Raw genomic sequence first — 13,285 nt, forward strand, 5'->3', positions numbered from 1 at the left:
TTACAAGTTTCTATGAGAATTATAATTACAATTTAATTTCCAATTTAATTCAAGGAAAAAACTAAATTAGGATTTTCTTGTTGCATTTTTCAATATTTCTTAGTCGAAATGATGAACCTTAAGTTACAATTTTTTTTGTTTTTTTTTAGTGTATCTTTGGCTTATACAAATCCAATATTTGATCCACGTCTTTGATACCACTCTATAACAAACCCAATCTCCTAATTCCATATTGGGGTCATGGGGCATAATTAGACCCAACCTTTAAGGTACATCATGAGGATGGGGTTATCCCAAAATCATCTTTCTTTGATCACCTCAAATTGTATTTCTAATACCACCATTGTCTTTGCCTCATTGAGAGCTTTCCAACGATATAAATTTCATCTCATTTTGAGCTCTAAGCACAAAGTTATGCCCATTTGAAGTTTTTTCCCTTAGAAATGTCACTTGGAAGCTCTTAGCCATGTGTCCTCCTCGCATGGGTCCATTTATTTGACCCACATGTCATATAAGGTCTTGCTATATCGATGATTTCCACAGGCTCGCATTGCTCAATTCTCCAGAGTTCTAATATGTTGGTGTACTTGATATATCGATATAACCGATATATCGGTAGCTCGGCCTGGCGATATGCTAATATGGGTTTGACCATTTGATATGTTGATAGAGAATTATATTAATGCATAATATTGCAACAGAAAACCCACGTAAAATACTGATAATTCCATAGGCCTGTAGCTATCTTTGCTTGCCATATGATAATTGCACTATCCAATCACAACCTTCACATGTTGAAGGCTGAAATGGTCGATCTGTGGCATAGCTAACATGTATAATGGGATATTGAGATATCGATGATTTTAGGGGTACATCACTCCTAAACTCTCGATATTTTGATATGTTGATGTGACATCTCAACATTCCATGTCAATCATGGAAATCCAATCACCACCTAACACATGGCATGTGTTGATGTGTCCACTACCACATGGAAATACTTACATGTGCCACATGTCAATTATATTTATACAACTAACATTCCAAAAAGGGACAAATATAGGTGACACATGTCATATATGTGGCATATCCATGTCATCATCCATGATGTCACTCTTTAAAAATTTTGGTTTCTCCATTACCCCGAAGTCATTAGTTGATAGAACTAGTAAACATAAATAGGGCCTTCAAGTGACGGTTTGTCACATGAACTGCACCATATTGAAATTTTCTCCACAACATGCATTGTTAAAAACCTTTAGGGCCCGATAAGTCGATAATACCCTTTCACACTATCTCTCAGTTACAACCCTTGTGTTTCCCATGTGACCAAGGGCTCCAAAGCTCCAAATTTCTAAGGAATTTAAGATCTCTGCCTAGTTCCATCTCTGGTAACTTATTTGTATTCAATTGCCTTCAACAAACAACCCATTTCCTTTAACCGGGTGACTTTTATAACAATAGAAACATGCAACATGTTTCTGCCATGGAAAATTTCTCCATTTGGGTGCATGCAACATATAATAATTCCCGCATAATAGAAGGGCAAGGATTCCATAGCGTGGAATATAAACATTTATAAAAGAATACAAAACAACATCCAACCAGATTGAGTATTTCACACAACTCACTTATCATACATATTCTATAAGTCAATACAACAACATTTATCCTACTAATTCATACATACATAGCAACTTGCAACATCGAATTTAAACATGAAGTGTTGAAGAACATTTAAAGTTCATTGGAAAGAAAGGAATACACTTATCTATTCCTCTTAATATTGCTAAAAACTAAATAAGGTATTTCCACTATCCACCCAATTGTAGGCACAACTACACTACAAGTTTCTTATAGCTAGCCACACTAGATCCAAATTTGATGTTGAAAGGATGATCCACTCAAGGTATTACACCAAAGGTCAATTTTCAAGGATAGAGAATGCAGGCCAATCTCCTTCACTGGCTGGGAAAATAAGTATGCCACTTCTCAAGAACCAATTCTAGGTGGAATACACAACAAAGTATGGTCATTGAAGGCCTGCACAATATTAAGGAAGACCCCTTCATCACTTCGTATGATTCACTCAACAATCCCCCTCTTTCCAGTGCTTCACATGCATAAACACAATCAAAAGGTTGAATTATTATTGGTCTTCCGAACTTAGGAGGAGGGCTCTCTTATTAGTTTCCTCAGTGATTACAACTTAAGCCTAGACTATGTAGTCCAACTTCCAAACACATGTTTACAAGGATTATAAGTTTATCGGTTCATAATGGTTCCAAGTTTACATAGTTCAAGTATTTTCTTCTCCCAATTGCTACAATCATCAATCTCTCCTTCGCATGGCTAATCCTAAAGCTAACTGACTACTTTCTCCCCATGCATGTTTCTTCATGTAGAATAGGTCCCCTTCTTGGGCTATGCATTCAATAAGACTTCGCCATTATGTATGTAGCCCATGCTTAGGTGGCTCTAGTACCTCCTTCCCCCATCCTCATATAAATTCTTGGACAGTTGGTAGCTCAAAAAAACATCAGGGTTTAAAACCTTAAATTTAGGGAGGATAGGAAACTTCCCAATCTCCCTTACATGATTCCTAAGCAATCTATCATTCTAGACATTGGGATATGTATAGGCATGTCCTTCTTCTTTAGTTTATAACAATTTATAATTAAATCAAATAATTACATTAGAATGTCTTGGTAATATATCCATGTTGGCTCTCCAATATTATCATCATTTAATTACATTACAAGACTTTAGTATTAGGAATATGGATATTACACAAAATTCACTTGAATAGAATGGAACCCCTTTTCTTCCTAGTGGCCTAGTTATAATAAAACCCAATAGCCTACTAGTGGTTAACTTGGACTCCTTCAACTCTTAACTTAAGCTACAATATTGACACTTCTAAATTCTTGTTCATCATGTTCATGTGGCTAGTTAATTTTTCCATGAGTAATGGCGTTTACATGGCATCCTCTCAAATCATCGTGGTGAAAACAAGAAAGTCGTCTTTCAAGTGGAATAAATTTTGCATACAAACTCTATTTGAGGTCTTTCTTGTGCCTTTGGAAAGGTATTTGAGTGTATAAAAGTTTTAGTGGATCTTGAAGAAATGAGAGATTTTGGACCTGAGAAATCTTTAGGAAATGGATCCAACTACCTCTTAGAAGGACTCATTGGTAAAACCCCAATTTTCCAAACTAGGACTCACTGGTAAAATTGGTCTTGTGAGATGATTCCTCCAAACTTTTGACTTTAAAAGCATCAAGATGGATGAAAATTACTATAATGATCCAACCTGATTAAGAAGGAAAACAAGGATAGAACACACATCATCTACCAAATAGGCTAACATAAAATATCTAGTCCCAAATCGTGGAGGGGTCTTTGAATATCACTTTATTGCTTGCATAATGTTTGTAGATAGTATTTGTGCCTAAAAAGTTTCCCCTTTTTTGCAATTTAATGCATCAAGTTAAGCCATTCTAGCTAAAAGTGTCGTGGGTCCTTTTCTGCATACAGTTTGCATTACACTGCAAAAGCTAAAATATATGGCATTTTAAACATTAAGATTGGATATAGCCCGTTTAATTTGGTTTTGAAGGAACAAGGCTTATAACACCAATATTTAATTAAATCTACCATCTCCCTTTGTTTTGATTTTAATTTATTTTCCTCCAATTTTTATAAAAACTATGTATTTAAACAAACTTTTGGGGGATCTATCTTATATATTCTAGTCAAATCATCTCGTCTAAAAGAATCGACTACTTGCTTTGCATGATTGACTATTGTACATGTTTTAATATCAACATGTGAAATATTCCAACATATCATAGTAGTGAATATAGTTGTCCTTGTAGCTACTTTATGTAATCTCAATCTTCTAATATACTGAGAACTTCTTCATTTGATTCGTATTCCTTTTCAAAAATTGTAACTTAAATAATTTCCTCCCAGTCAGGATAGTTCTTTAACCCTGTTTCAAGTGTAGTGTTTGTGTAAAAAGTTACAATTGGGTTCCTTTCTTCATCGTATTCCTTATCATTATGATTTGTCACCTTAAATTGCTTTCTTTTTAGGTCTACAACATTAATATGCTTACCCTTCAACTTTCTCGATATTTTTTTTGCAAAACTAAAATTCAAAAGGAAATTATGAAAAGTATTGAAAATGTAGTGAAAAATATAAATTTCCTCACCAGGAATCGTCTAAAAATCACTCTTTCTATTAATATTGGTTTATCTTCGATGATTAACATGTTAAGAAATATCATTCATTTTCTAAGTAGAAAAGCAAATTTCTTGTGAAATGACTAAAATTTGACAATTATAAGTTTTGAAGTAATGAAATTATAATTTCATGAATTCCGACTTGGTTTCAAGCCGAATCTAATACCTGATCATATGCTGGGTAGCAAAGGTGACTAGGGTTTCCATCAACTGCAACGGGTTTCTCTCCATGGATCTGCGCAAAGGAGGGAGTTCCACTCCCTCCTACAAGGAAGCGATGGCCAACAAGGGTAAGAAGCCTCCGGAGAAAGGAAAAGGTGATACGGAGGAAGGAAGAAAAAACAGGGAGGAGGAATCAGAAAGTACCAAATCGAAGGAGAAGGATGGCACAAAAGACAAAAATTAGAAGAGTCAGTGCAAACCCAGAGCTGAAATTACTCCTAGAGTAGTTTTAAATGATCCAGTGTTGCAGGAGCACAGAGATCACATGTGGACTTATGCAATCATATGCAAATTCATGGGGCTATGGCCCACTAAAAAAGCTTTACAAACATGGATAAGATACCACTGGAAACCCAAAGGTAGCATTGATCTACATCTGGGGTCCAAAGGATTCTTTACTGTGGTGTTCACTAACATTGAAGATAAAGACAGAGTGTTTGAAGGCAGGCCCTACTTCTATGTAGCAACAGGGCTCTATATGCGGCCATGGATGATGAACTTCATTCTGGAGCGGGAAACTTTTACTTCAGTTCCGGTTTGGGTAAGACTCTATTCTCTACCTCTTGACTATTGGCAAACTGAATCCCTTGCAGCCATAGGCAATAAATTAGGACGGTTTATCAAAGCCTCTGAAGCCACAAGGAGGGGAAAATACACCTCTTTTGCTAGGATCTGTGTGGAAATGGACCTATCCAGAGCTCTTCTGGATGAAGTCATCTTGGAGGTTTTTGATGAGGAATGGGTGCAAACAGTTGACTACGAACATATTCCATTTAGATGTCACAAATGCCATGAACATGGGCACCTTCTAAGAGACTGCCCCCTCAGTAAAGTAGAGAACAAAAGAAAAATAAACACAATGAAAGATACAGATAGCTTTCACAAAGTAGTTCATAAAGGGAAAAGTGACAAAAAAGGGCCAAAGCAACACCAAGCTGAAGGAAAAAAGGGTAGTCAGAACCAGTTCCAAGTTCTTGAAGAGGAGGAAGAAATATCAGTAGAAGATCAAGCAATGAATGAAGATTATGAGAAGAAGGAAAAGGATAAAGAAAGAGATCAGACACAGGAAAATGAAAAACAGAAGGGGATCATGCTGAATGAATCAGAGCTAGAAATGGATCAAGAAATGACCCAGAGTGAAATGGATATGGAGGACAATGAGCTACAGGAGATTCTTGACAGAGAAAACCTGGATCTAGAAGGGTTCTTGGCTCAGGGAACAACTGGTGGGGTAGAATCACTACCACAAGAAGAGCTCAATTGAATACAACAGCTATTCTTATGGAAAACCCAGGCAAAAGGTTTGGAGGGAGTAAATAACATTGAAAGACAGAGCAATGACGGGGTGAAAGTAGTAAAAATGACTCCAGGGTTAGCACTGAGAAATCCAGGGAAAAAAAGAGGTAGGAAAAAACAAAACGAGCTACTGATGGAATGTGGAAAGCTTATGGTGGACTCAGGTAAGATGAAAGACCTAACCAGTTACTCCTTTACCAATCTTTAATTATGAAGTTCACAACTTGGAATATTAGAGGTCTTGGTAGCAAGAGAAAACAGAGAATGATGAATAATAGAATGAAACAGGCAGCTCCAGATATAATTTTTGTCCAAGAGACAAAATGCTCCATTCAGAAATTAAGGCAAATCCATAGTAAATGGCTCAGTAGATTTGAGTTTCTAGAAGTTAAAGCAGAAAATACAGCAGGGGGTATCCTCACACTCTGGAATCCCCAAAAAAATGGAATAATTGATGCGAAGGCATCAAGGAATTATTTATCAGTTGTTATACAACCAGTAGGAGATAGGGACACTTACCTAGTCACGAATGTTTATGGCCCTCAAAGGTTAGATGACAAAATTAGGTTCATAGATTCCTTGGTGGATCTACGAGTCAGACATGCAGGACTACCTTGGGTCCTAGGAGGAGACTTCAATATGATCAGATCTCTCTTAGAGAAAAAAGGGGGTACAAGAGCTCTAAATAAAGATTCCTTAGCCTTCCAAATCTTTTCAGAAAGCATGAAGCTTGTTGATATTGAGACAAACAATGGCCTCTGTACTTGGAACAATAAAAGAGGAGGGGACTCACAGGTAGCCTCCAAGTTAGATAGATTCATGATCTTTGAGGATCTCATGCTTATAGACAAGGAAATAATAGCAGGAATTCTTCCCTTTGGAGGTTCAGATCACTGGCCAGTTCAAATGGAAATCAAGGGCATAGGCACCCCAAGAAATAAACTTTTTAGATTTGAAAATATGTGGCTTTCTCACCCATAATTCATTAGCAACATTGAAGAATGGTGGGCAGAGGATGTGTAAACTCAAGGATCAACAATGTTCCTGCTTCACAAAAGATTAAAGCACATCAAGCTGAAGCTTAAAGCCTAGAATAAGAATGAATTTGGTAATATTTTTCTAGGAAAGAAAGTGGTGGAAAATAAAATAATGGAGCTCAACCAAGCTTTGATCAAGGAAGGATTTGACAAGGACAAAAATGACCAAGTAGAGAAACATCACCAAGAATGGGAAAAACTTTGCAATCAAGAGGAAATTTTTTGGAGACAAAAATCAAGAGTTTAATGGCTAAAAGATGGAGAGCGAAATACTAAATTTTTCCATAAATCCACTATAGCAAATAGGACTCACAATAGAGTCTCTTCGATCAAGGACGCGGTTGGGCGGATACATCAATCTCATGAGGAGATAGAAGCAGTGTTAGTTAAGCACTTCCGAGGTATTGCTTAGGAAAACACTTTAGACAGGGTTCCTTTCATCAAGGACCTCATTAAGCATATCCCCAAGTTGGTATCCAAAGAGGATAACTGTAATCTCAACAGACCTGTAACCGAAAAGGAGGTTAGTGAGGTCCTCAAGGAAATGCAAAATGGTAAGGCTCCAGGTCCGGATGGTTTCAATGTAGATTTCTTCAAAGCTTGTTGGAATATTGTCAAAGAGGATATTATAAGGGTAGTGGAAGACTCCAGGCTGAACAGAACCATTTTGAAAGCTCTCAATACCTCCTTTATCTCCCTAATTCCGAAGCAGGATAATGCCCAAACTCTAGAGAGGTATAGACCCATCGCTTTATGCAATGTTGTTTATAAGATAATTTCCAAGGTTGTGGCCAACAGACTCAAACCTTTACTGCCTTCGCTGGTTTCGGGGGAACAATCAGGTTATGTGGAAGGCAGAAAAATTCTAGATAACATCATACAAGCACACGAGGTGGTACACTCGTTAACTAGTGAAAGGAAATCAGGTATGATAATGCAATTGGACATAGCCAAAGCATACAATAAAGTGAATTGGACATATATCAAGAAAGTGCTTGCAGCGTTTGGTTTTGATCATAATTGGATCAGATGGGTCATGGCCCTAGTGACTTCCTCCAGCTTTTCAATTTTAATTAATGTCTCTCCCTCTGAAATTTTTGTGCCTTCTAGAGGACTCAGACAGGGAGATCCACTCTCTCCTTTTCTCTTCATCCTCATGATGGAAGGCCGGGGGTGGTCCATCAATCATGCTAGAGCAACCATAAAAATTCAAGGACTCCAACTTTTGGAGAATGGTCAGCTCTGACTCATTCCCACGGTCAAGGAAGTGCTAGCATACAAACAGATTTTGAAAGACTTTGCTTTGGCATTAGGTATGGAAGTTAATCTTTCCAAATAAAAAATATTTTTCTTTAATACACATATATCCATCCAGAGAAATGTCTCCAGAATCCTTGGATTTCAAAGAGAATTTCTCCCCTCTAAGTATTTGGGAGTTCATATAACGGCTAAACCTATGCTCAAAAGCATATGGGAACCGTTAATCATTAAAATGCAATATAAGGTCAAGAAATGGGAAAACAGGTCTCTAAATCTGGCTGGTAGACTGGTTCTCACAAAGGCAATGCTCCAAGCTATCCCTGTCTTCATGTTATCAACTCTCCTAGCTCCAAAAGGAGTTTAACAACAATTTAGAAACATCCAAAGAGATTTTCTCTGGGGAAAAGAGGAAACAAGGAAAAAATGGGCTTTAGTCTCATGGGATAAGATTTATAAACCCAAGAACCAAGGAGGCCTTGGATTGGATGATATAGAGATTTTAAGTAAGGTTCTAGGGGCCAGACTTTGGTGGAGGTGGGTTAAGGATCCTAAGGCTCAATGGGCAAGCATCTGGAAGGAAAAATATGCCAGTTTCTAGCTTTCTCATGATATCATAAGAATGTCTGGAAACATAAAGGGCTCTCCCGTATGGAACAAGGCCTGGGAGAACAGAGAGGTTGTCCAAAAAAACAGTTTCTCGGAAATTAGAGATGGAGAACTGGCACTATTCTGGGAGGACAAATGGCAACAGGAACCAACTCTTTTGAGAGAGGAATTTTCAGGCCTCAAACAGGAGACAGATAATCAAGGATTAGTGAAAGTTAAGGACTTTTGGGAGCATTCTCATAATACAAAAAAATGGAGAACATGGAAGAAAATAGAGGGCCAAGAGAATAGGACCCTAAACAGTAGAGTAGAGACCCTTAAGAGGTTGTTGGATCAGAGGATGATTTTAGTTACTGAAGGGGAAGATCAACTAAGATGGGGCATCAAAAAAGAGGGAAACTTTAACATTAAGGAAGCAAAAGGTATTCTCCTTGGGCTGGAATCCCAAGCTACGGACAGAACTTGGCAGAAGCTATGGAGGCAAAAGGGCTGGATGAAAATCAAACTCTTTATGTGGCTGGTTCACCATAGGAAAATCTTAACCTGGGATAATATCAGGAAGAGAGGTATGCTGGGACCCTCCAGATGCCAACTCTGTGAAGTCCAAGAGGAGACCATTGAACATCTTCTCAATAGCTGCATTTTCACCTCCAGGTTATGGGACTTTTTTGCCACCATCTTCAAACAGTCGGATAGAGACAAAGGAAGCATCACTAAAACCCTGAACAATTGGAGGAATAATTTTTTGGATTATGAAGTTCTTAACTCTGCCTAGGCTCTGTTGCCAAGTTTCATCATATGGAATGTGTGGAAAGAGAGAAACAGAAGAATCTTCAAAGAAGAGAAGAGTTCCTCTCTTCGCTTGTTGGAGCAAATCTCAAAACAGCTTAAGGAGACAGTCAGCACTACAGTTAGGGATCTCCCCAAAAATCCTCCCTCAGAAGCAGAGTTATCAATTCTCAGGTAGTTAGGCATGCAAGGGTTTAGTCCACAAGGTATAGACAGGAAAATAAACATGAGGGAACCGGTTAAGGATTTCTGGAATCCTCCCCCGGAAGGCTTTTTAAAGTATAATATCGATGGGGCTTCAAAGGGAAACCCGAGCATGGCAGGCTTTGGAGGGGTTCTTAGGGATGAAAATGGAAGCATCATCTCCCTCTTCTATGGTCATCTAGGAAAAGACACCAACAACATGGCGGAATTAATTTCATTGGAACAAGGTTTGGAATTTATGAAATAGAACAATTGCCAAAATGTAATAATAGAAGCTGATTCAGAGTTAGTCATCAATGCGGCCAAGAGAATTAGTCATGGAACAGGGCCGGAGAAAGTTACAAAAAATTGGAGGCTAGTACGGGTTCTCCATAAAATTCAGGGACATCTTCAGGGACTGCGCACTCTTAGATTCATCCATGTGCATCGAAAAGCCAACAAGTTGGCAGATATTCTGGCCAACCAAGGTGTCAGCTGTAAGGATAGCAGAATTTCGATGGATTGGCTTGCAATGTCACCGAGAAACCTAAAAGAACTTTTCCATAACCAGGAGGAAGAGGACAAAGAAGTGTATAAGAACAAAACTCAGGAAGCTAATTCGCAATGATCAGATTTTGGCAAGATTCACTTTCCTGGTCTGACAAGCCTATGGAGGAAGACTGGTCAGGGTTGGCCTCAGCAACTGTGGGAATCTCTTCCCTGCATATCCCCGGAGTCGGGCGCAAGGTTATCTCGATCAGTAGGGAGGTGGAAAGTAACAAATGACGGTGGGAAACATTTCACAATTTTCAGTGGCGGGACACAAAACCGCTTCCAAAGTGGTTTAGGTGCGATCACACCGCTTATATATGGAAGGTGGTATTGAATTTTGGGCAGCGATTCCATTCAAATCTTGACGCGTGGATGAGGGCCGGGCCTGAAAACCACCCTCATCGCACACTAAAGCGCGATCACTTCGGCTGTGCATTGTGCAGCTCCGCCGTCCGATGGGATTAAGCTGATCAACGATCGGGATTGATCGAGTGGTTTGGTGGGGTCCGGGGGTTATCCTTCGGGTTTCTTCATGGTGCAAAATGGATCTCAGGTGTCGGATTTCATAAGAAGATTGGACGGTAGAGATTTAAAGGCAGGATTAGGTTTTTGATGGCGCGACTTTTGAGGGGAGGGTTCTCGGAACCTGTGATTCCCGTTGTTTATTTTTGTATGTTCCCAAATGGTTTGGGAGTGTATTTTTTGGGGTTTGAGGGCTTAGTTTCTGTCGAGCTCGCTCCTTGCAAGCCTAAAACCACACAGTTTGGTGGCTTGGTGTAAATTTTGTAAATTATGCTTGTTTTAATGAAATAGAAGGCACAACTCTTGCTTAAGCAAAAAAATAATTTCATGAATTCCACACATAGAGAATTAATGAACCTAATTAAATATTTGAAACATTTTGGCATTACCCATTCATTGAAAATCAATGGAGAGTTCAAACTCAAACTTTCATAAGTTTGATAAGGACAACTAACACCCAAAATCTAGATGTATTTAGAACATCACTTATCTAACAAAGACTAGATCCAGATATAATTTGTTTCTAGATGTAGTCCAGAAATCATGAGGTTAGACTAGTTGTGGTAATCATATTGAGACCCACATCTAGATATAATGCAATGGAATAATGATAAATGTATCTAGTATTTGGAACCTCATGGATACACTTTTTATTAAAATACCCATATCCATATATAAAAATTGGGGTCATATAATGCAATCTAGCATTGGTTATATTATAAAGTGGAAATTTAATCATGATATTTGGATCCAAGTTCTAAGGAAATGTGTTAGAACCATCACTAAATATATCTGGTATCCAGAGGTTATGAAACAATTAACTTATCAAGAGATGCAGGTACAAAATAAATGTGGCTCACATGTAGTAGATTAGAATATCCAAAGAATCATCACATTGTTAATTGCAATTTTACTTGTATCCCGATAAATAGATAATTAAATCTCCATATAGACCATAATTTTCATAAAGAGTTCCTTTATGTCAAGTTTGTTGAAAACATATATGGGTGCCTTATGAAATATAAAGAATTACATAAATGGATGACTTAGATACATGATATAACACAAGATACTTATGAAGAGTGGATTTGGATATCTATGATACAAACTATTATGAAATGATTGTTTGAGAGTTTATCCAGATCCAAATATTAAAGTATAAAAATTAAGAAATTGGATCCAAATCATCAAGTTCCAAAATATTAAAAAAAATAAAAATTATTGGTCCATTTCTAATCCCATTTAGATTACAAAGAAAAGTTTTCACAACAAGAATATGGAAAATTATAGGTTGATAATACTTTGATAATGAAATCTAACCAAAACAAGTTGATTGTAAAATAACATTTAATTGGAGAATTGAAGTATAAAACCTTATAAAACAAAAATTAACATTGTCCAACAATTATTTTCAACCAAAATAGACCAAAATAAACTATAAAACGAATAAAAATCTCTCTTCACATAGGTAGGAAAAGTGTGTTGGGGAAAGTCAATTCTAAGCTTAGATAATGTGGATGTTTGATCCAGGATACTTTCGCTTATAGATGTATGGAAAGAATCACATGTAAAATTGCAGCTTAACACAGAAATTTAATGTGCACACAAGGAAAGAAGAAGAAAGCACATAAAAGGCACAAAAAGAAGACACCAAGACTTGATAACGGAGTTCGTCCAATTCGGACTACGTCTTCGGGCCCAACTCGAACAATGGGGAGGCCTTTATATTAAATGGCATGAAAAGAAGAGAATTACAATCATCAACTGCATACAAGAGGCTTATACCTCCATTCTGAAAAATGGCTGTGAAATGGAGACCTCAGATGGAGAAGTGGGCAGCACCAATGTGTCCGTGGTGTTGAAAGGGGCTAAAAACATCTACAACTGGTCCAAAACAGACGAAGTGCATTATCGGCCTCCTGCCAAATGAAACAACGTGTTTCAAATTCCTCCCCCCGTGCTTATCCAACCATCGGGATTTTATAATGGGTCTTTTGGATAAATCCCACTTAAATTGGGGCGGTCTGGATCAAAATAGAGGCCGGTGGAGTGGAAGGATCGGTAGGCACAACCGACCCTTAAATATAGCCTCTTTATCGTTGAAGAGATAAATACCAAAAACCCCGAGAAAACACTAAAATCTGGCAAAAATCCATTTACCTAGATTTCAAAATTTGTTAAATGAGGGGTATATTCCTTATCGGGTTCGAGCCTGAGATCGCAATCGGCATATCGGGGGTGCAACAGTCCTGTTAATCGGGGGTTGTCGACCACCGATCGTCGACTTTCGATATCGGCATAGACCGATCGCATCGGCATCCCGCTCACATATCGGGCCGGTGTCCTGATCGCCGATAGCAATCTCGCAAATCGCGTTATCGCCACATCGCAAGTCGGCCCCTGCCTGCTCCGATATCGCCACATCGCAAGTCGGCCCCTGCCTGCTCCGATATCGCCAATATATATATATATATATATATATATATATATATCCTTCCTCCGACCTGATTGCCCTCCGATCGCCGATGTCGATTTAATCGGAGATCGACGATCGGGGTTTTCGCTGCGCCC

Source organism: Pinus tabuliformis, chromosome X (genome assembly GCF_031772625.1).
Source record: "Pinus tabuliformis cultivar Carrire ecotype Pingquan chromosome X, CPIR1, whole genome shotgun sequence".
Lineage (NCBI taxonomy): Eukaryota > Viridiplantae > Streptophyta > Pinopsida > Pinales > Pinaceae > Pinus > Pinus tabuliformis.